The 23,686-nt window shown below is 36.6% G+C and overlaps 1 protein-coding gene and 1 pseudogene across 1 annotated transcript in view; one reads left to right on the top strand and one right to left on the bottom strand.

The window, feature by feature from the left end:
- The window catches only part of LOC138049388 (dnaJ homolog subfamily C member 13-like), an 84,891-nt pseudogene extending 82,892 nt beyond the window's left edge, over nt 1-1,999 (top strand).
- A 19,115-nt stretch (nt 2,000-21,114) lies between these two features.
- The window catches only part of LOC138049372 (uncharacterized), a 27,750-nt gene continuing 25,178 nt past the window's right edge, over nt 21,115-23,686 (bottom strand). The window contains exon 17 of the mRNA XM_068895621.1: nt 21,115-22,491. The gene's annotated coding sequence lies outside the window, so the exon portion shown is untranslated. The remainder of the gene's footprint in view (nt 22,492-23,686) is intronic.

Here is a 23,686-nt window from a genome sequence, read left to right as displayed (position 1 = left end):
CATTTATGAAAGTGGTCTATTGGCCTTATTATAATGTTTAAAATTGAAAACAAATCACGAGTTTAGTGAGGTTAATTAGCACAAAGATAAAAGGATATTATACTAGTTGGCATTTTTTTTAATTAGGTGTATTATTCTGTTCATTCTCAGATCAACAAAATTCTAGAAGCTTCTTCAGTGTTGGCCTCTTACAGAGACCAGAAACATGATCTCTTCATTTCGGACAAACCCTCTGTGGCCGGCTACCTGACGGGTACTGCAGGTGTGGCTGGATACCTTACAATGGGTTCCTCCAATCCCAGCACCATATCCAACGTGCCTCCACCAGTGGACAGAGAAAACTCGGTTGAGAACCACAGTTAATCGAGATAATTGTGGAAATGGGTGTGGTTTGGATGACTCGGGTTGGTTTGCCTGTGCGAAGGTTTAGCACTATTCGTTGTACCTAATGGTATTTTTGGATGGAGGAAGTTAGAGTGCATATCACCTTAACACTCTTTTCCACTTTATTTTATGCGCCGAAATCGTCCCAAATACATCGTTTTGTTTTCAGAACCTTCTGATGGAAATGTCACTTTTTAATTGGCTTGGAAAGATCCATAACCATAACCGAGCAATGAAGAGGAATGGGTCCGATACCGGGTTGACGTCACAAATTAATTTGCAATTTGTTTTTAAATAATTATCTCAATGCAAAGCAGTCTGTGATGTCAACTCGGTATTGAACCCATGGCCCTTCATTGCTCGGTTATTGAACAAATTTCAATCAAAAGGTTCAGAAAATAACACGATGTATTTGGGACGATTTCGGAGAATAAATACAGTGGAAAAGTGTGTTGAGGTGATAGGCACTTTAAGACTAGGGTTGCATCTTTACCTTCCTCACGATACGATACATTAGTGTACATATCTCGATTCAAGGCCTGCCAAACGATGTGCGATACGTGGACAATTTATATTAAGTATTTCTGTGCTATATGCATAGCATATTTCAGAAAGAAGCATAATTGAAAGATTTTTGTCTGAAATGTGGAGGAAGAATGTTATTGAGGTATCGCAATATCGTGTTCAAACGCTATTGATTTTCGTAGTATGGGAAGAAATATCGCAATGCACGATACCTTGGTGAATCGTTGCAACCCTGGTTAAACTTCATCAGTTTATAACATCTTTCACTTTTAAATTACAGAAATTCAGTTTGGAACTTGTAAACGCCAATTGGCAGACAGAGTTTCTTGACTTTGCCATTTGCTTTTCGTGTGTAATGGAGTAACTTCTATTTTTCTCAAACGGGAACTTGTCCTGCCCGATTTTCAGATTAGTGTGAATCATTTCAATCGTCGGAAACGAGAATTTGACCTATTGATGCAAAATTCGCTTACTAGCGTGACTAAACAGAAACCGGAAAAATGTTTGCTTGTTTTACGGGCGTTTTATCAATGAGGATAGTATTTTCGGCAATTAATATAAATTCGTTTCTTTAAACCAAGCTATGGTTACTATCGTAATAAATTCTTTTGATTTGCTTCAAAAGAGCTTTTACTGATGCAAAGTGCATTAGCAAAAACATTTTTATTGTTGACTATTTCTTGATCATGTTAACTTGTTACAGTAATTTTAGGAAAGAACTTTCTTTGTTACTCGGACGATTACCTGAACAATTCGGTAATCTCCGAAATGTACATCAAGAAAAAATCAAAGACCGTCCGTTGACTATTCCACAATATTCGTTCAAGAGACAATATACGTAATTCATTGGGGTTTTTTCCCAAATCGCCTTACTTTGGTACGTAAGTGAATAAACTTTTTTCAGAAAAGTTAACACGAGCATTAGGAGTTAATTGATCTTATTACGTAATTCTTACAAGAATTTCATTTGTCTCTGGTGACGAGACTGTAAAAACGTAAAAATGGTCCTTTTTATATGAAATAGGTTGACAGAGATGGGAAAAAATATATTTTGTAAAATGACAGAATAAAAATTGAAGCACTTGAAAAACTGTAGTTTCTGCTTATTGTGACCTGGGGGGAGGAGGCAAGAGCCTTTTTAATCTGGTGGATAGGAATCAATGAATATGCATGAAAGGACAGGAATCAATGAATATGCATGAAAGGACAGGAATCAATGAATATGCCTGGAAACGAAGAATATGCACGAAATCTGGATGAATGTGCATGAAATCGACTGGAATTGATGAATATGCATACAAATGATGAATATGCATGATATTGATAATTATGCATAAAATTGAAAGGAATTGATGCATATGCATGAAATCTCGATGAATATACATGAAATGGACAGGACTCGATGAATATGCATACCATTGGCAGGAATCGATAAATACGCATGAAATCTATGAATATGCAGGATATTGACAGGAACTGATAATTATGCATAAAATTGGCAGGAATCGATGAATATGCATGAATTGACAGGAATCGATGAATATGTATAAAACTGATGAATATGCATGAAATGGAGAGGAATCGATGAATTTGCATACAGTTGATGAATATACAGTTGATGAATATGCAGGAATTGACAGGAATCGATGAATATGCATGATATTGACAGGAATTGATGAATATGCATGAAATGGACAGGAATCGGTGAATATGCATGAAATTGATGAATATGCATGAAATGGAGAGGAATCGATGAATTTGCATACAATTGATGAATATGCATGAATTGACAGGAATCGATGAATATGTATAAAACTGATGAATATGCATGAAATGGAGAGGAATCGATGAATTTGCATAAAACTGATGAATATGCATGATATCGATAATTATGCATGATATTGACAGGAACTGATGAATATGCATGAAATGGATAGGAATTGATGAATATGCATAAAATTGATAGAAATTGATGAATATGCATAAAACTGATGAATATGCATGATATTGATGAATATGCATAAAATGGACAGAAATCGATGAATATGCATGAAATTGATAATTATGCATGAAATTGAAAGAAATTGATGAATATGCATGACATTGATAATTATGCATAAAATTGACAGGAATTGATGAATATGCATGAAATGGACAGGAATCTATGAATAAGCATGGAATTGATAATTATGCATAAAATTGACAGGAATCGATGAATATGCATGATATTGATAATTATGCATAAAATTGACAGGAATGGATGAATATGCATAAAATGGATGAATATGCATAAAATGGATGAATATGCATGAAATTGATAATTATGTATGATATAGTTAATTATGCATAAAATTGACAGGAATCGATGAATATGCATGATATTGATAATTATGCATAAAATTGACAGGAATTGATGAATATGCATGAAATGGACAGGAATCTATGAATAAGCATGGAATTGATAATTATGCATAAAATTGACAGGAATCGATGAATATGCATGATATTGATAATTATGCATAAAATTGACAGGAATCGATGAATATGCATAAAATGGACAGGAATCGATGAATATGCATGATATTGACAGGAACTGATGAATATGCATCAAATTGATAGGAATTGATGAATATGTATAAAACTGATCAATATGCATGAATTGACAGGAATCGATGAATATGCATCAAATGGATTAATATGGATGAAATCGATGAATAAACATGAAATTGATAAGAAATGATGAATATGGATAAAACTGATGAATATGCATATAATTGATATGAATTGATGAATATGCATAGAATTGATATGAATTAATGAATAAACATGAAATAGACAGGAATCGATGAATATGCATAAAATCGATTAATATGGATGAAATCGATGAATAAACATGAAATTGATAGGAATTGATGAATATGCATAAAACTGATGAATATCCATGAAATTGATGAATATGCATATAATTGACAGAAATTGATGAATATGGATGAAATGAACAGAAATCGATGAAGATGCATGAAATTGACAGGAATCGATGGATATGCATGAAATTGATCAATAAGCATGAAATTGGCAGAAATTGTTGAATATGCATAGAATTGACAAGGATCGATGAATGTGCATGAACTGAATCGATTAAATGTTCATGAAATGGACAGGAATCGGTGCATATGCTTGAAATCTTGATGAATATGCATGAAAGTGATGACCATGCATGAAACAGACAGAAATCCATGATTAGCCCCAAAAGATGAATGGACGGCATGGGCGAAAATGAAGAGATTAAATAATTGAATATACATGATTAAGACAACACCTTAGTTAGCATAATGATTTGATGATTAAAAAAGTTGAATAGTTGAAGGTATTAATAATTTGTGAGTGATGTTAATAATTACAATCAGTTTTAAAGGATGGCGTTAAATCATGTGAATGATGAATGAATAATAAGAATGGTTTGGATTGATGGTGCAGGTGAAAGATTAATTACGGATAATGATGGAAATGAATGTTTGGTGTTGGGAAAAATGAATGGTAACTATTAGATGTGATCATGAATCAAAGCAAGTTTTTACCAAGTTTCCTCCATGTTGTCCGGCCAATGTAGCTTATCCTTCACTCAAGCCTCTGGGAAGCTGGGTCATATAGCAATTTGACTAACTTTAAAAAAACATTCATTGTGATTGCAACGAATTTTCGCAAGGAGATTGTGTATGTTAGACAACGTGATAGAAGTCAAGTTGTCTGGTCGGGTCTTTCGGCCTTGGTCCACTCTGGCTAGCTTTAGTGGTGGAAAGAAGCGTTTACCTCAATGAAAAATGATGTTCGAGATATTTTTTGACAAGTGATAAAGACAAGACGTTTTAGTGACAAAAGCATTTATATATTTAAAAACTTGGTTTTAAGGTTTTAGAGAGGGAAGCGTTAACATAAAAATTCCTTTAAGTTAACATAAGAATTGAATTGTTGCAACTTATTAAAACGTTACATTAATCAAACTGTATTTAAAGAAAAGAAAAACAGCCATTTAAAAAATATATATTTAGCTTGCTTGTCATTTATAAATTGGCTGAGTTAACCTGTAATACGGTATTTCTTATTTTTACGATTTAGCTCTAGAATATCAAGAATTGCATCACCATGAAACTAGTCTCACAAAGGAAAGGATAATAAAGGGATTTCGAGAAAATGGAAATATAATTGTCTTTCATGCTAAAGATAAAAGCTGCTGTACAACGAGGGAGTGGTCAGGGAGTGGGAGGGGTACTGTTAGAGTAGGGCTTGAGTTGGGAGGAATACAGGGGGAGGGGACAGTCACACAACTGTGCCGAAATGGCTGGGGAAAGGGGGGGGGGTGGAATTGTGCTTTATCTGCCTTAAGGCGTTTGAAATCTAACGATTCTTTAATATTCGTGTTTTTTTATACGATTTCTTGCTCTAACTTGTATGTTACGATGTTAGCAATCGTTCCTTTTGTTTATTTTTAGTTTTAAGCATTTACTTGTAAGAAGAAAGGTTTATCGTTATTTGCTTTAACATTTTGAAATATGCGAATTTTATTGTAAGAATGCTATTTTTAACGTTATCGAAAAGGAAATAGAAAGGAAAATATTAACGTTTTGAGATGGAAATATTAATGTTTTGAGATCATTTGGAAGAAACATGTTCAATTTGCCACCCATGTGTACAGTTGTCGTCAACAGGTGTCGTAATTAACGAAAAACGTAAAGGCGCACATAATTTAGGGACATAGGACGATCGATAGGAAGTTGTACTTACAGTTTGAATCTTAGCGGATGGCCTCGCGAGTCTGGATTCACCACTGGTTGTATTCTGATTGAAGTTGTAAGTTGTGAACTGCAACTTACCTAACGAGAAACAAAAGACGCAATTGTATTTACAGTTTGAGAATTGTCATTTGGGCTTCTCGAAAACATGCCCGCTTCTCAATTATCCAATAAAGTTAGAAAAATTAATAAGGTAACTTGAAATTCACGTTTAGTTTGAGAGTTATCTTCTTTGGAATGTGCTGCCAAGAACGATCGTTTCGATTAGGGTTGTGCTTTACGAGCATAGGTAGATATAAAGTTCAGAAGTTCGTTTTTTGTGTGTGTGATGAAGAGGGCCAGAGTAAGCTAAGAACAGATTTCTTACGGGCCTGATGCCTACCAATATTGATTTTCTTCCGACTATTTTATCCTAAAAGACCTTCTTGAATAAGGATAAAAACAAAAACAAAGTTTTAGAAGTAATGGGCAATTTCCGAGTTGCTGTTTGTCTGGGTTTCGAAGTGAATCTTAGTGCTCAACTATTGTAAGGGAAATTAGTTTGATTTGCATAAGAATACGCAATTCATTTCCATTTGAATGGTTCCGCATCAGGACTAGCTTTGAAACTAAGGCATACAGCAACTCGGAAATGGGCTATTGTGTCATATGCTTTGGTGACGAAAATACTTACTGCTCTTTAAGTTATGTAGTGATCAATACTGTCTCTCTTCTAATGAGGCCAAGGAGTTGTTACCTGAAAATAAAAGATGGTATCATTATCAAGAGAGTCTTGTTTAGTATTGATCTAAGAGGGTAGGGAATATCTTTAAAACAATAACTATAAAAAGGATACCTTTTGAGCATTAAACTAATCTTTGCTCTGTCCATTGATCTTCTATTTGTTTCGTTTTTATCCAATTATACTTATTATTCTTCTTAATCCTCAACCTTTATAGGTAATTTCAATTTTATCCTTTTTCTTAGTGCGATTTTGTCCAAATGAGAAACTCTTTGGGCTTTTTACTCTACGGGTTCTGTATGTTTTAGTTAATAGTGTAAGAAAATGCACACTAACAGTTTCCAAGATATTCTTGATTTTGCGATTTATCTTCATGGTTAGCACTTGCAGATGATGAAATTTGAATATCACTAGAGTAAGGGGATATTAGTATTCTTTTCATAAACTGAATTGGTAAGGAGTTAAAATGGTCCTTGTTATCGTTTTAATCGCTTAAAATCGTTATTTGTTTATTGGCTGTGTTTAAGAGTTACTTTTAGACTTTGGTCCTCTGGCCCATTCTTAGAGCACCATAACTTATCATCACGACGGAAAAAAGTGTGTAGGAGAGAGTGGAAGGGCAAGTGATCAAAGTGATCTGAGATCTCATGTACGTAAAAAAGGAACTGTGCTACCGGGTTGGAGGGGGGAGGGTTGAGGCTGAATGCTTAAAGTGCCTATAAACCCGAAATTTTTTTTTTGCTTCGAGAAATCTTTGTATCGCTCTGAGCAAAATGGCGCAAAAAATTTGTTTTTTGTTAAAACCGGAATTTTTTACGAATTTTTAAAGTGCGGTTTTCTCTGCCCGCGACCGGGTAAAAGGGAGACTGGGCCTAGTGACGTAATTCCCGGACATCAGCATCAGGCAAATCAACAGAGGAGACGCGTAGTTTTGTAGTTTTCCCTGCGTGCCGGTGAAAACAATTTCTGTTCGGCTGACGTTTGTAACCAGCGTACGTGTTAATCAAGAAATGGCTTCGAACGACTTCATTCTGTCCTCCGGTTCAGATACGGAAGTTTCAGAAATGGAAGATTACGAGCTGGAAGCTGAAGGTTCGCCAAACTAGAGCTTTGCGGCCAGCGATGAGGAAGACACGCACGAGGCATATGCTGACGATCCCCTAGCGGACGAAGAGTGGCTAGAGTTGTACTTCTTCCTTCGCTTTTGCTTTTCGCTTTCATTTTACCGTAAAAAATATGGGATTAAGCAGTATCCCTTTCTCTTTGCTTCGAACATTGCTACAACCGAAAACACCACATTTCTCAGGCCTGGCTTCACCTCTGATGGAAGTCACAACTTGCGAAACTCACAGTCCGGGTTTTACGTCACGAATTGTACTCGTCCCATTCCCTTTCGGCAAGCTCACCAGCTCGGTAATGGCATGGGTTTTCGAATCTCGCGTCTCCGCCACTTTGAAAATTCGTAAAAAATTCCGGTTTTAACCAAAAACAAAATTTTTTGCGCCATTTTGCTCAGAGCGATACAAAGATTTCTCGAAGCAAAAAAAATTTTTCGGGTTTATAGGCACTTAACTAAGGAGGAAAGGGTTAGGAGAAGGCGTCTTTAAAAATTACATGTCCTTATGATGCTTAATCATGGTGGAAAGGAGTGTAGGGGAGAATGGAAAGTGATAAAAAGATTTTAAGGAAATGAAAATTGCGTAATTACCTCATGTGTGTAAAGAGGGTACTGTGCTACCGGGATTGGAGGGGGAGGGGAGGGGAGGGTGAATGGTCAACTGAGGAGCAGGGGAGTAGAAAGAGTGCCCCACTTAAATTACATGTCCTTATGATGCCATGGTAGTTTTCAAATGACGTCATGTACGTAAAAAAGGGTAGTGTACCGGGGTTGGGTGAATGGTCAACTGACGAGGAGAGGGCCTCATTAAAATTACATCTTTTTATATATGATGACTATGATACCATGGGGGTTTTCGAAAAAAAGGATGATGAAAATTGGCTATCTATAGGCTTTTTGCACAAATAACCCTCAGATTTGTGAAAAGTACTTCGATGAGAAGCGATTGCTCGCAATACTTTGTCATAGCGTTGTTTTTGTCTGTTTGTTCATAACTCCTCTTGCATGGTGACGAAAAACCGGGTTTTAGGCTGAAATATTGTTTAAATTAAGTGCGCACGTTATTGGCGGTATTGATCCCATTTTATTTGGCTGAAATCTTTTAGGCTTTGTGCGCCCGATAGTTTTTTTAGGCTAGAGCGAGAGGATTGGCATGGGTGGAGTAGGAACAGTTAGGAGACTGAGCAGGGAGGGATACAGGAATGGTGGGTTGCATTGTAATTAAGGAGATCTGTGGAAAGTGTTTAAATTTCACAACTGGTTTAATTAACGTTGAATGCGTTTTAAGTTGCCATAAATTGTTCTCTAGTTTTGTTGTCCCGGCTGCTAATGTATTCTTCAGCTTTCGTTTCATTTTAACAGGAATACATCATGTACGTTTTTGACATTTAAATGTGAATAGGTTTATATTGTTTACTTTTACATCGGCATCAAAGAAATGGGGCGGGGGGGGGGGGGAGAAGTTTGGATCGGGGCAGCCGTTTAGATTTCTATGATGTCATGCAAACGAAAATATGGGTGTTAGTGAAGAAGAATTTTTTTTAGCGTTAGTAGTAGCTGCTGTTGTCCACGGGTGTCGTCTATGGACGTAAAAAAGGCAAACATGATGTCGGAAAATGCAGTTAACTGAAAGAAAAGGACCAAAACATTAATAGTGCCATGTACTTACAGTAAAAGTGTTACTATCAACTGGTCCGTTGCCATTTTGTTGTTATCTGCTTGCTTCTTTACAGCTGAAAAATGTAAGCATTAAATTTGGAGGGGTAATATCAGTACTTTTCGATACTATAGAACTATTACAAAGGTTCTAATAAAATGCACTAAAATGTCACTTACATTGATTAAATCTCAATTGGGATTACAGTAGTTAGGTCCCACTTTTATGCAAGGGCCAGGTGAACAAAGTTGAAGTACCCTATCATGGGAAATCTAACCAGCAAATAATTAGTAGACTTAAAGCAAAGAAAATGTTTATGCGATGAGAAACTGGCAGTTGGACTTACGATTTGAAATAACGATGTCCGACTTCTAGATGACTACCAGCTGTAAATAGAATTGTTTCCGCCACAAATGATCCGCTAAAAAAAAATAATAATAAAATGGGTATAATGGTGATAGAGATCAAATGTGTCTACTGCATTTGCCTGGCGAAATGGATACTTTATTTAATGGAAAAAATGAAAAGATTGTGCTTACGTTAAGAGTTTTTAAATGGTGTGTCCATTTACGATTACTTTGTGGCTGCTTAGTTGCAAACGAACATGGGCCGCTGACAGGAAAAATAAAATAAAAAGATAAATTTCATTAAAGGAACGAGTTGAAAAGTGAGAAAGGAGATAATTTAAAAAAAAGCACTTACGGTTGTCTTTAATCCTTCGTGTATATATTGCCAATAACGCCTACTTTAAACTGGGATAAGTTAGGTTAAGATAATGGTATTCAAGGCATCACCAATCTCAAAGAATTTTAAATCATTTTAGTTAGAAAGCTATAACTTACTGCTTGAAGTAATCATTACTTGGTCTTGAAACTTCCACTGTTATCCTGCATCGGTTGTGATCTGCTTCATCTGTAGAGTCCTGGGTGTAAGCGTGTAAAGTGCAAATAAATATGGGTCATATCATATGAAGAAGGCAATGGAAGGTTCATGGTGGTAGTTTTCCGTTAATGAGACCTGTTTGAGTAGAGTTAAATATAAAAGATTGTGTATCACCAAAGTCATCACAGAAAGTTTGGAGAATAAGGATGGGATATGATAAAATCATATGAAGTGCATATGGTCGAAAAGGTCATCCATTGATCTTCCAAATTCCTGAATTGATGCCATTGCGAGGAAGCGATGAGGCCATGTAGTTGATAGAGCTGAAAATAAACATATGCAAAATGAACGTTTTACTAGGTAAGAGGGTTATTTAAACGCGTAGTTACAAATAGAGAATAGAGTTGATCGTTTTTATTAAGTAGGTGGAAGATTATAGAGAACAGTCTCGGAGATCGCTTTTTCCGCTGTAAAGGAACACTCGAAATTTTTCAGAGCATTCTGGAGTGACAATCGAATAAAAAAATCTGAAGATTTAGTCTGCAGTCATGAAGAAAAGGTTTGTTTTAAATTTAGACGATATCGTGAAATTGTTAATTATACGAGCCGAATGGACTATTACACGGTAAGAATTTGCCGAGTTATGTTACGTGCTCGTGTGGGTGGGTGTAGAGATTGTACATTGTTGATTTATTAAAGTGTTGGTAAATTTAATGCAGAAATTAAGTGGACAAAAATGCGCATGTCTTGTCGATTGGGTTGAAATTGTGGGGGCGGGGGGGGGGGGGGGAAGGGAGGGGATGAAAGAGATGGTCTGTACGTAAATTCAGTGTTGTTTACAAGGGAAAGGTAACTTCTTGATTTGATGTAAAGAAAAATAATTCTAACTATATGATGAAAAGAGGTCGAAGCCTAAATGTGTTTCAAGGTAATTTATAATGGCGTAGCATGTTACGTCTGGAGGATTTTGACTTGGGGACATATGAAAAAGGGAAAGAGTTTGGGTGATAAATAATTTTGATAGGGGAGGGGGAGGGGGAGGGGGAGTCGACATGGGAATTTTAGGTGAAATGTCCTCATGAATCAATTGGAAAGGAATTGAGTCTCCACTAAAGTGCGGTGACATAGTCAAAGTTGAGAGGGTGGGGTGGGATAGGTAGAGGTAGGAAGCGGGAGTTGGAGGTTATCAAATTATGGTGTTAGAATTCATGCTAAGACGAGGGGTTTGGATGGGAAATGAGGGAAATATTATAAAGGGTTTCTGTGGTTCTATAAAAGATGGAGAGTTTCTTAGTTATAAGTAAAAATAACAAATGAATAAAATTGCTCGATTTAGAAAAAAGAAAATTGACAAATGCAGTAATTTACGAAGTCTTTCTAATGATTAGTTGGAAATGGGTAGGTTGAGGGGTTATTTCTATTTGTACATAGAGAGTTTAGCTTTCATTCCTGATTTTATTGTCGGTGTCAGTGGTTGAGAAATTGGGAATATAATAAGGCAGGCGATTGAAATAAACGAGGAAGATGGTGATGATGATTTAATTTGTGTTTAAATTCGTCTTTTAATTGATTTAACGAGTTATCATTTATTTTTTATATTTATTTGTTTTTATTTATCATGAGTGCGTGTTGTGCGGCAAAGAGGAAGAGAAGATATTTTGGGAAATCGATTGTCTGTTGGCTTGAAATTAATAAAGCGTAGGAATGCTTGATTGTTGCAAAATAGCGCAAGATTTGAGGGACTGTTTAATTGCAAGAATGGTCATAATATAACAGACGTGGCCGAAATTCAAAATCACTGTACTTAAGAGGCTATTGAAAGAGATACTTACTACACGGATGTTACTTGTGGTTGCAACAATCACTGCCTGCTGCGAACAAGACATATCTAAAAATGGAGCGAATAACGAAGTCCTTTATGAAGAGTGTCCAAATAAGTACTTACAGTTCGATGTTGGTAGTCCCCAATGACGATGTGAGATTTTACTTCTAAAAGATGAACATTAGTAAGAAGAAGCGAGTTCAATGTAAATATAATTTAGGGCCATATTTAAGGCTAGTGAAAACAAAATGTACTTACGGTTTCTATATGACAATTACTGGCGTTGATGTCTGTAGACTGGTTTTCGAGTGAATACAGCTTAAACTGAGATGAAAATAGACTGGGCTGATATTATAAAGACATGATCAAGTACCATTGTCCAACTCTACTAGTAACTTAAGAACGTAAAAGTTATTAATGGTGTACTTACGCTTTGGAGATCTTGAACCGCAACCTCTCAGTTTTGTTGCAAGGCTTCGTGCAAATTTCTTGGAAGCTGTAAATTATAATAATATAGGTTTGACAAAAAGGTCTTCTAGTGATTTGGCATTTTGAGCGGTATGTCGCAAGTCTCAGATGAACTAGTGTGGAGTACTACACGAGTCAGAACCGGGTTGGTTTAGGTGATTTCAAACCTGTATTTACGGAGTTGCGATTTCAATCCGGATTCGAGTGGTTCAATAAATTGGCCAAGAACGGAATGTATTTAAATGACTGGTTGGGGATAAGACTGTGAAAATAATACGAATTAAAACAAGAGACAAAGCCAGTGAATTGAAGATAGGAAGGATTTGACTGACATAGAATAGGAAGATGATGATGATGATGTTGGTGTTAAAGTCGTATTTTTATTGGTTTAATAGCTAATCGTTTATTTTAATATATTTTCTTACATTTAATGTTAATGTTGTTTTAAAAATTTATCATGGAGTGGATGTACGGAAAAGATAAGACAACAACAACAAAAAGAAAAAAGAGAGATGAAAAGGATTTGGGGAATACTTTGCAAATAAAGTGAAATTATTGTGTGAAATCGATGGTCTATTGTGCTGTTGGGTAGAAATAATCATTACATTGTGATAGGTTTTATCGATGATTTCTTGTCGAGTTGTCTCTAAAGGTTCCTTGAGCAGTTTCTAGAGGCTCTGGTCGTGGTGTTTGGATGCAAGGGCTGGTAATATGCAGTTGTAGGCTAAGGAAATAAGTACATATTCAAAGCGTAGGAACGCTTGATTAGTTGCAAAAGTAATGAGATTAGAGAGATTGTTTAATTGTAACAATTGTGATAATATAAAAAAAAAGGTGTGGCCGAAATTCAAAATGACTGTTCCGAGGTAGCTATTAATAGAGAAACTCACTGTGCAGATGTTATTTGTGTGTGTGACAAACGAAGAACCACATTCACTGCTTGCTGTGGACAAGACTTGTCTGAAAATGGAGTGAATAACGAAACACATTTAAAATATTCTCCGGATGAAGAGTGCCCACTTCAATGTTTGTAGTGCCTAATAACGAAGTAAGATTTTACTGCAAAAATTATAAGAGTGAATATCAGAGGGCATTAATTAAGGCTAGTGAAAACAAAGAAAAATTACTTACAGTTTGTATGGCAATTACTGGCGTTTGATGTATGTAGACTAGTTCTCCGGTGAATACAAATAGACAGGGCTGACGTTATAAAAACACGATAAGAACTTTTGTCCAACCTCTCCGAGTAATTTAAGAAGGTAAAAGCTATTAATGATATACTTACCGTTTAGAGTTCTTTAACTGCAAACTCTCAGTTTTGTTGCTGCGAATGCAAGGCTTCGTGCAATTTTCTTTGAAGCTGGAAATAATAATAATAATAATAATAATAATAATAATTATATAACTATAGCAAAAAGGTCTACCTGTGATTTGACATTTTGAGCCTGATGTCCTAAGTCTCTGATGATCTAGGGTGGAACACTACATGAACTAGAACCGGGTTGGTTGAGGTAATTCCTACCTGTACCCAAAGAAGTGTGCTTCGAATTCGAATTTGAGTCTTTTGTTGTCATTGGTTTTAGGAATTGATCAAGAACAGAATGCGTTTAAATGACTGTGGTTTGGGGAGAGATAATATAATGTGAAAAGAAATCTAAATGGAATAGACAGAAGAGAGAAAAAGCCAGTGAAGATAGAAGGATTTGATATAGTCATTTTAAATCTTAAACTAACTTTATGGTTTATTAATTAATTCACTTTCACGATTATTAATTTTTTTGTTTTTAAAAATTTATCATCATTAGTGGATGGTATGCGGAATAGAGGAGAAAAGAGAAAGATTTTTCAAATTTATGTAATGTTGAAATTATCGATTGAAATTTCGTATTGGTTGTGTGTAAGCTTACCTGAGCAGTAGGAAGGGGCTTTGATTAGGGTGTTCTGAGCAGTTGGTGCTCCTGTGTGCTGTAGGCGAAGGAACCGAGCAGTTTTTGAAAGTGCAGGTAAGCTATGCTATGGTTTGGGAATAGTTGCGAATGAAAGCGTATTATTTTCGTAGGGCTTCCTTTAGTCCAATAATGGCAAAAATCATGAAAATGGAGTGTTTTAGGGGAAAATAGCTTTTAGAAATTGCTATGAAAAGAAGTACTCACTGTGTAGACGTCAGTGGTAACTGGAGAAGGGTATTGACTTTCTTCTGTGAACAAGACGTACCTGATAATGAATTAAATAACAGGATTCATTTAACTTATTTTTCGGATGAATAGTGCTACAGAAGTACTCACAGTTTGATGTTGGTAGTCTCCAATAACGATGTAGGATTTGACGTTCTTGCAATGTGCCCCTAGCTAAATTATAAAAAGCAGTGTGTTCAGTGTAAATATTAGACAAGGCATTTACCAAGGCTATTCACCCTTGTCACACGGCGGCCATATTGTAGACAGAAAGGGTACTTACAGTTTCCGAAGGAATTACGAGCCTTTTAGTTGTCCTGGTACTGATTTAAAGTGAATTTGGCTAAAAGTTGAAAATATAAACAGGTCTGACAATAGTACTATTTATTATCAAATTATACTGTTTTTTTTAAACATTAAAAAGATGTGATAAAGTAGTTTTGAATTTTTTTGAAAGCAATATACCATTTATTTATAGAACTATCGAGACCGAAATCGAAATAGCTGTAAAAATGGATTGAATAAGGAGACCCTTTCGGTGTTGGTACTCCCCAATAACGGTGTAAGATCGTATTGCGAAGAATAAGAGTAATGAAAACAAAAATGTATTTACGGTTTCTCAGTATAGCAACTACTGGCGTTTTGACGTCTGTGGACTCTTTTTTGAAAAGATGAAAATAGACAGGGCTGACATTATTGAAACATGATAAAGTACTATTGTCCAACTCTACGAATAATTTAAGAACGTAAAAAGCTGTTAATGATATACTTACGCTTTGGGGATGTTTAACTGCAATCTCTCAGTTTCATGCAAATTTCTTGGAAGCTGTAAATTATAATAAGATAGCTATGACAGAAAAAAAAAAGGTCTATTAGCGATTTGCCATTTTGAGGTGTCTTAAGTCTCTGATGAACTAGGGTGCAATACTATATGAGCTTGAACTGGGTTGCTTGAGGTGATTTCTACCCTTTATCTATGCAGTTGCGGTTCGAATCCGGATTGAAGTTTTGTTATCAGTGGTTTAATGAATTGGCCAAGAAGAGAATGCGTTTAAATATGACTGTGGCTTGGGGAGAAATATTGTGAAAAGAATATCAAAATGGAATAGACAGGCGAGAGAAAAAGCCAGTGAAGATAGAAAAAGATTTGATGAAGTCATTTTAATTTTTGAAAAAATTAATTTTATGGTTTATTAATTAATTCACTTTCACGTTTATTAATTTTTTGTTTTAAAATATTAATTATTATTAGTGGTTGGTATGCAGTATAGAGTAGAAAAGAGAAAGTGAAGATGGTTTTTCAAATTTTATGTAATGCTGAAATTATCGAGTGAAATGTCGGAAAATAGGTTGTTTGTTACACAAGCTTCCCTAAAACAGTAGTTAAACCTTCCCGAGTGATATAAAGGGGCTCGCGTTAGGGTGTTCTAAGCGGTTGGTGCATCTGTAAAAGATACAGGTGAAGGAACGAGCAGCTTTTGAAAGCACAGGAAAATGCGGTGAAAGTCATGGTGTGGTTTAGGATGAGTTGCAAGTGAAACCGCACCCTTTTCCTGAGGGTTCTTTCATTGCAACATTTGTAAAAATATAACGAAGTGCCCTAAGTGGAAAATGGCTGTAAGAAAGTGCTATAAAAAGAAGTACTCACTGTCTTCTGAGAACAAGACGTACCTGACAATAAATTGAATGACAGGATTCATTTAACATACTTTGCGGATCAATAGTGCCTCAGAAGTACTCACAGTTTGATGTTAGCAGTCTCCAATAACGGTGTAGGATTTGAATTTCGTGCAATGTGCCCCTAGCTAACTAATAAAAAGAAGGGTGTTCAGTGTGAATATTACACATGGCATTTATTAAGGCTATTGTAGACCAAAGGGGTACTTACAGTTACCAAAGCAATTACGGGCGTTTTAACTGTCTTTGTATTGGTTTTAAAGTGAATACAGCTAAAAAGTTGAAAATATAAAACAGGTCTGACAGTAGTACTAATCATGATCATTATCAAAGTGTACTGTTTTTAATTACGTTAAAATGATGTGATAAGTAATTTAAATACCGATTTTCTATTTTCAGAATTAACGTGACCGAAAATCGAAAATAGATGTAAAATGGATTGAATGAGGAGACCCTTTTAAGCATATTTTCCAGATGAAGAGTTTTAAAAAAGAACTTACAGTTGTACGTCAGTGGTCTCCAATAAAGACGTAGAATTGGAATTTCTTGTAATAAGTCTCCAGCTACGGGTACAAATAAGAAATTTCAGTGTGAATATTATGTTGTGGTATTTATTTAATTATTCAATTCAAGATGGCGGCGCCCGCGAAATTTGGAAGTGAAAATAAGCGATTTTGAAATTCACTTTCCCTGATAACACTTTTTTTAAAAACAAATTTCGAACAAATTTGTTTGTCAACATAATTTCCTTCGGTTTAAATTTATTATGTGGTAAGAGTGGAGGTTCTCTTTAAGGCTAGTGTAGAGCAATAGAGTACTTACGGTTTCCATGGCAATTATTGGCAATTCAGACGAGTGAAAGCGTCCTTAAAATAAAAATAAACACGAATGATGTTTTTAAAACGGAGAAGTAATTGCTTTATTCAGCTGTACGAGTTATTTAAGAGAAAACATTATTAAGAAGCAAAATTTGTAAAAATACTCAGGTACAGTGGTCTGCATTCTCCATTATTTATTAAATATTGGTTGAAAGATGGACAAATACCGTTGGTCGAAAGAATAGTATAGAAATATCGAGTCCATTAGCATTACGTACAGATGGAACATAATCTTTAAAAATATTTTCATGGGATAAGGAAAGTAAGTTACGCGCCGAGTTTTATAAGTCCCGGTTGTGTTTTTCAGAATAAAAATGTTTAAAAAGTCATTACTTACCACATAACGAATTGAGCCATTTTAAAGTATTTGGCTCGGACCTAAGGTGAGGCGATGCCGGGTTAACACGTTATCAAATCGAAAGATATTTCCGGGTACTTAAGGCCCTTTGGTACCTATTGGCTGGTTCTACATCAGGGGTGGGAGGTGGCTCAAAAATGGCCTTGTAAATAACGTCATAGAGCGGTCGGAGTTTTACCATGGGAGAGGGATCAGATAATGACCTCATGAATAGGATTGTAATGACAGGGGCTGTATTGCAAGGACGAAATCGCAAGAGAATTACATGACCTCATGACCTCATGATAATATATCCATACTAAATTGGAAGGTTGTCATGGTGATTATGAAAAATTATGGGGACTGGTTGAAGGAAGGGAGATAATTGATGGGCGAGGGGGAGGGGCTACGTAGTAAAATGGAAATAAGACTGAAGAAACCAGGGAAAGGAGGGCAAGATGACATGTTCGTATGTAAATCAGAGACGTGGTGACTGGGTAGTCGCATGCGTTAAATGGATATTATAATTGTCATGATGTGTCCCGTATATCTTATTTGCCTTTGTCTTTTCATTCCGTTGCCTAATGATGGAGACATGGGACCAAGATATTTGCAAAATAGGCGTTTCCTAACGTTTTTTAAAGATCGATTTTAAATGTTAAACGCGTCACACCTCAAAGTATAAACATTTCTGCTTTAAAAGTAATTTAAAGGAGTGTGTAACAAGGATTAAATTCAAAGCCTTCTTTTAATGGTTGCACCTACGGAGTTGCCGAACGTTATCCTAGGATTTGGATTATTCGAACTCGTAGCGGGTAGGACCAGATCATTTGTCTGGCTGTGGGTGATGGCGAATGAGTGAAATAACTGAAGGATATCAATTGCATCAACGAAAACGTGATAAGCTTGTACACTTTAAATTTACTGCAAAGAAGGTAATAACATTGACGTCGGAGTCACAATTTGCATCCTGTCCGATCTCTAAGAAGCGAGATGAAAGAAATTTTTCCATGACCGCAAGATTCAAATCGTTCGCTCCCTCGCTCAAGTAGATTGTAGAGAAAATGCTTCCTAGTTTTCAAAGCGCAACGAAAATATACATGTTTGTTAGCTGCGTATGTTATCGATGAAATTCGAGTCAAAAACCTGTTTAGAAATTTGAAAAGTAGAATTTTTGGAACTCCAGACAAGTACTTTGGGAGCCAAGGTTTGAGGGCTTTTTTTTAGCAGACATTTTAAACAAAGGATTGCTATGAAGGACCAAAATTAGAAAAATTCGTCCCTTCCACTGCAGAATTCACTTAAAGAAAGCCAATTCTCAAGAGAAATGCACCACAAAACAGAACAAACGCACCACTTAATTGTGACAACTTTGTGCGCCGCGCCCTTGTTTTTGCACGGACATACTTCACCTTTACTGTGATCCATCTTTTAATTTGTCTTCTCCGAAGTCGTCCTTGTGTCTGGAACGCAGCGTCATATTCGTCAAGATCACTTCTTTTTCCAGCAACGATAGCTGGACAAACTTCCTCGGCAATGGCAACAAGCTGTTTGCCCGAAGGCGAAGCGATGAGTCTCCAAATTGGGCTTCAATTTATTTCGTTCACGAAGTTCGCTGATTGGCTGGTAGGCGTAAATTCCAATGCTTAATCGAAGTGACAACAAAGTGTGCCACGCGTAACCTCGTGTTTGCAACATCTACACGAGAAAAACGTCACTGTTGTGCTTTCGCCGTGAAAATCAATGCTATCAGTTGCTAATTTGGCATCCCTTGCAAATCTACTCGTCTGAGCGCAAATTGTAATAGGGCGTCGACCTAATTATTCTATAATTCTTCATGCAAAATGCATAATTATAATTGGAAAGAATCTATATGCGTCAATTTTTTTGTAATCAAATTTGTAAGGACATTGCCTGAAAAAAACGCTTTGAAAACGTGTGCGCGTTGAGCATTTTGATAACAGTCCGTGCAGAAGGCAAGCGTGAAATTATCAAGTACACGGATTTCGTGAAAAACACAGAGATTTCAAGATGGAATGTTTCTTTTGTTTTTGAAATACAAAACAAAACCTTACAACGGACGTTCTTTTTAGTTATGAAACATATTGTACACATGAAATAATAAGAAATATGGCAGAATCATTTTTTTCGTTGTCATTCATTTAACTGAAGGAGCAAGGAAAGTCGGGTTGCCGTTGGCCCGGTTCTCGGTTTTAGTGAGTGGCCAATGAAAATGCACCGACCCAGTCACGTGGTCAAAGGCCGAGTCTAAAAATGTTGACGTTTGAAGCGGGTGGATTTGGGACACGACAACAGCACGGGACAAGTTTATTCTTGTTGGACACATCTATTATTAACCTCTGGGTTGTCAAGCAAGTTTTGTACCTATCGCTGCTGTAAGCTTTGTCTGAAGGGGTTGGCCTTGTGAACAAAATAGATTGTACTTTTATTATTAACAAAAGGTCTATACACCGTTTGAGGTTGGTTATCAATAAATTCATGCTTTTGAAGAAAAACTCAGCCTTTGAATTCTCTTTTTTCCATTTCATCTATTGCCTGAACTCTTTAGAATAGAATTTCCAAGCCATAGTATGCGGAAAACCGCATTTATAGGCGGGTTTAATGTCACGTGATATCGTCGCCGCCAGGTTGGTGAACGAAAACAGATTTCTCATTGGTTTCATTTGTTCGTCAACCAACATTTGTACATTACCCCGTTGTCACCTCCGACCCAAGAAATGTTGCAAACAACCTATTAGACATCTTAATTAAAATGCGTTCATCGCTATGTTTCCGTAGGACCTTCCTCATTGTATTCTGTAACCTCCATTGCGCTTTGAGATATTTATACATTCGTCATTGACCAATCAGAAACGCGCTATTGAGTAGATAATAAGGAATGTTTCAGCTGCATCTCCTGTTGCTATGGCAACATATTACGACTCACTAATTGCTGTTTTCATGAAACCACAAAATAGCGGCTTGATGAAACAATGTTATACAGTGAATCCTTTTAACGGTAACGTTTCTTGGAAGTGTTAAATTTGTTTGAGCTTCTTTTAATCAAACAGTTCCCTCGTGCGTTCAGCTGTGGTTAATAGATCTCCACGCTTCGGCTACTCCATATTTGTCCATAAGTTTTCTGCTTTCCTTGGGCGTTTAATAACTTCGCCCAGAAGCTCATTAACGGGAGCCTCTATCTCCACTAATTTCTTGAGTCAATCCTTTCCCGAGTAAATTTATTTTTAGGAACAGGTTTTTCCCGCGAAAAGTATCATATTTCCTTTGACGCTGAGATAGCTTTGCTTTGATTGGTTTTTACAATTGTCGGCGTCCTGAATCTCCCAAGGAAGGCGTTGTATAAATAAATTTACTCGGGAAAAGGTTGACTTCTCGGCCAAGTATGGGAGATAGAGACTCCCCTTCATGAACTCCTGATGTATATCGATGGTCCTTTTAAATTGTTAAATTATTATTGGTATGAAATCCTATTAAATTTTTGCTGCCGAGGCAGCCATTTTAATCGCGATCATTTGATATGCGAGGAATTCTGGATGTCTGCGTTGTGCTCACAGTATCAAGGGCAGCGTTGTTCCGCATTTTATGTGATACGTTTTGCTATCTCTAGGCAGTACTCCACCTACTGATGGTAAATGCTAGAAAATAGTACAAAACGCTTGGGAATAGATCTTTATTTAATTATAATTGAAAGAACTTTTTTAAAGTAGGTAGAACACAACATCTCAACACATCCATTGCATTGTTTTTTCAGAGTTTAGCTTTAGTAATTTATATTTAACAACAACCTATATACAATATATTACAACAAATCTTATTTAAAAGATAAAAAACTTTTCACACAAGAAAAGAGAAGTATCGGCTCAAGTGAGCTCTGTTAAAAAAAATCAATACAGCCTCACTTGTTTTTTGACTTTATATATTAGCGATAAAAATTCTTCCAGAGGTTTGGGTTGGTGGAGCAAATATGCTAAAGAATAGGCCAGTTTTGTATTCTAACGGGTCGACTGGATCTAGCATGAAATGGAGGCTAATTAATTTGCATTTGAAAAGATTTCCCCGTATTAGCCTCCATTTCATGCTAGACCCAGTCCAGCCGTGAGAATTCGAAAATGGTCTATTCATACTTATGAGAAATCTCCCCAGCTCCCCTCCCACCCCCTCTAAAAGAATGGAAATGGTCCATGCCAAACACAGAGTTCCAAGGGAAAAGAACGGGATTTTGAAAAGATTATTTCAGCGATTTCTTTAAGAAGATGTCTGTAAACGAATTCTGGTGCGTTATACTATATGGTTCTTCGCTATTTAACAACTATTCACCGAAGTTGACGTGGCTCAGTGGTGGATACTTTCCTCGCAGCGAGACTAATAGATTCTAGTGTGCCAAAGCCGCTAATGATCCCATACATTGTAAAGTTTCGAATTTTCAAAGCATCATAGAAAAGAAATTCTCTGGTATATCGGGTTCACATTTTTCAGAGATAGCTCATTATGGATTGCACTTTCAATATTCAGAACATTATTCTCGGCTGACTGATTAGAAAATGAAAGCCTTATGTTAATGATGCAAGAATGTAAACAAGATTCCCCCATTGAAAGAGCCTCGTACAATGTGCTAGTCCTATACTAACAGATAATCTATTTGCCATTACGGTTTTTCAAAGTTTTTAGAGAATGTATGGGTTCACTAATGCGTTTTGCACCCAATAATTTGTCAGTTTTTGATGGCTGTTTCGCTGATCATCCAAAGAAAACAGGAAGTATGTTAATTTAACAATACCCTGAAACTTTTGAAGTCAACTTTCGTATGGACGGACACACGTACGTTTGGACAAAATTTAAGGAATAAAGTTCACAAAGATTTCCTATAGATTCTTAATCATTATGTTAGGAAGTCCATTTCGTCGTCTTTTCCAAGATCCAAGTTCTTTGGATTCCAGCCTGAGATACTTTAACCATCTTCTGTATTCACGGCTGTTTGATGCTTTGAACAGGTAAGATTCCTTGCCCACCAACACAACCTCGAAGGCATCCTTCACATCTGCGATTAAAACAGAACAAGAAATGTTCAGTCTTGTAGCATAAGTAAGAAACTACCGTATAATCAAAATTTGGAGCATTAGCCAATCACAACAGAGAATCAAACAAGCCAATAATAACGCACGGGTGAGCGCGGGAAAACGTGTGCGAGCAAGTGTTCTGTGATTGGGTGACAATGGGTACGACATTTGTGAGTCAATCATCAAGTGAAGCAATGCAAATAGAAAGCAATTGGAAACTTAACTTCAACACTCAACTAAAGCTGCTGTAAAGCCTTGTATGCGTATTTTCTAAACATCAGGTCCCTAAACGTCAACTTTCAAGCAGCCCTCTGGATTTTTACTGTCTCCAGTCTTACTTCCAGAACCGTTCAACGGATCGTTTCATACTAAAAGGAAAGGAAGGGGTGCAGGGATGGCGCAGGGATGGCGCAGGGATGGCGCAGGGATGGCGCAGGGATGGCGCAGTGATGGCGCAGTGATGGCGCAGTGATGGCGCAGTGATGGCGCAGTGATGGCGCAGTGATGGCGCAGTGGTGAGAGCACTCGCCTCCCACCAATGTGGGCCGGGATCGATTCCCAGACTCTTCGTCATATGTGGGTTGAGTTTGTTGGTTCTCTACTCTGTACCGAGAGGCTTTTCTCTTGGTACTCCGGTTTCCCCTCTCCTCAAAAACCAACATTTGACTTGATTTGCGTTAATCGTTAATTTCGGTTTACAGTGTCCCCAATTAGTGCTCCAGCGATACAACGACTAGACACTTAAATAAAGTTCCTTTTCTTTCCTTTATACTGAAACCCCTCAAAGTGGATTGAAATCAGGAAACCACAACTGCGTAAATATAGCACGTTAAACCGTTCCGCATTGATAATTAAAGGCAATGAAAAACAACTTCAGTGTCCTCAAATTAAGGAAAGAAACAATGATATGCTGTATGCTCACACCCAAGGGATATTGTTTATGTTATTGAGAACTTGGGGTGGGGTGAGTGGCGGTGTACTCCACTGCATAATGCTTATGAAAACGAGACTGGTTCTTTTTCTCCTCAAGCAAAATGGATCCATGCGCATGCTCTAATGACTGACAAACAACGGGAAGTTTAAATTAAAACTACTTGCAAGAATTTTTTTCATGGATACTGAATACACCACTGGGAGCTAATTACTCCTGCGCATCTTCTTGTGGTATATATTGCG

Source organism: Montipora capricornis, chromosome 5 (genome assembly GCF_036669925.1).
Source record: "Montipora capricornis isolate CH-2021 chromosome 5, ASM3666992v2, whole genome shotgun sequence".
Taxonomy (NCBI): Eukaryota; Metazoa; Cnidaria; class Anthozoa; order Scleractinia; family Acroporidae; genus Montipora; species Montipora capricornis.
This window is presented reverse-complemented; position numbering and strand designations above follow the sequence as displayed.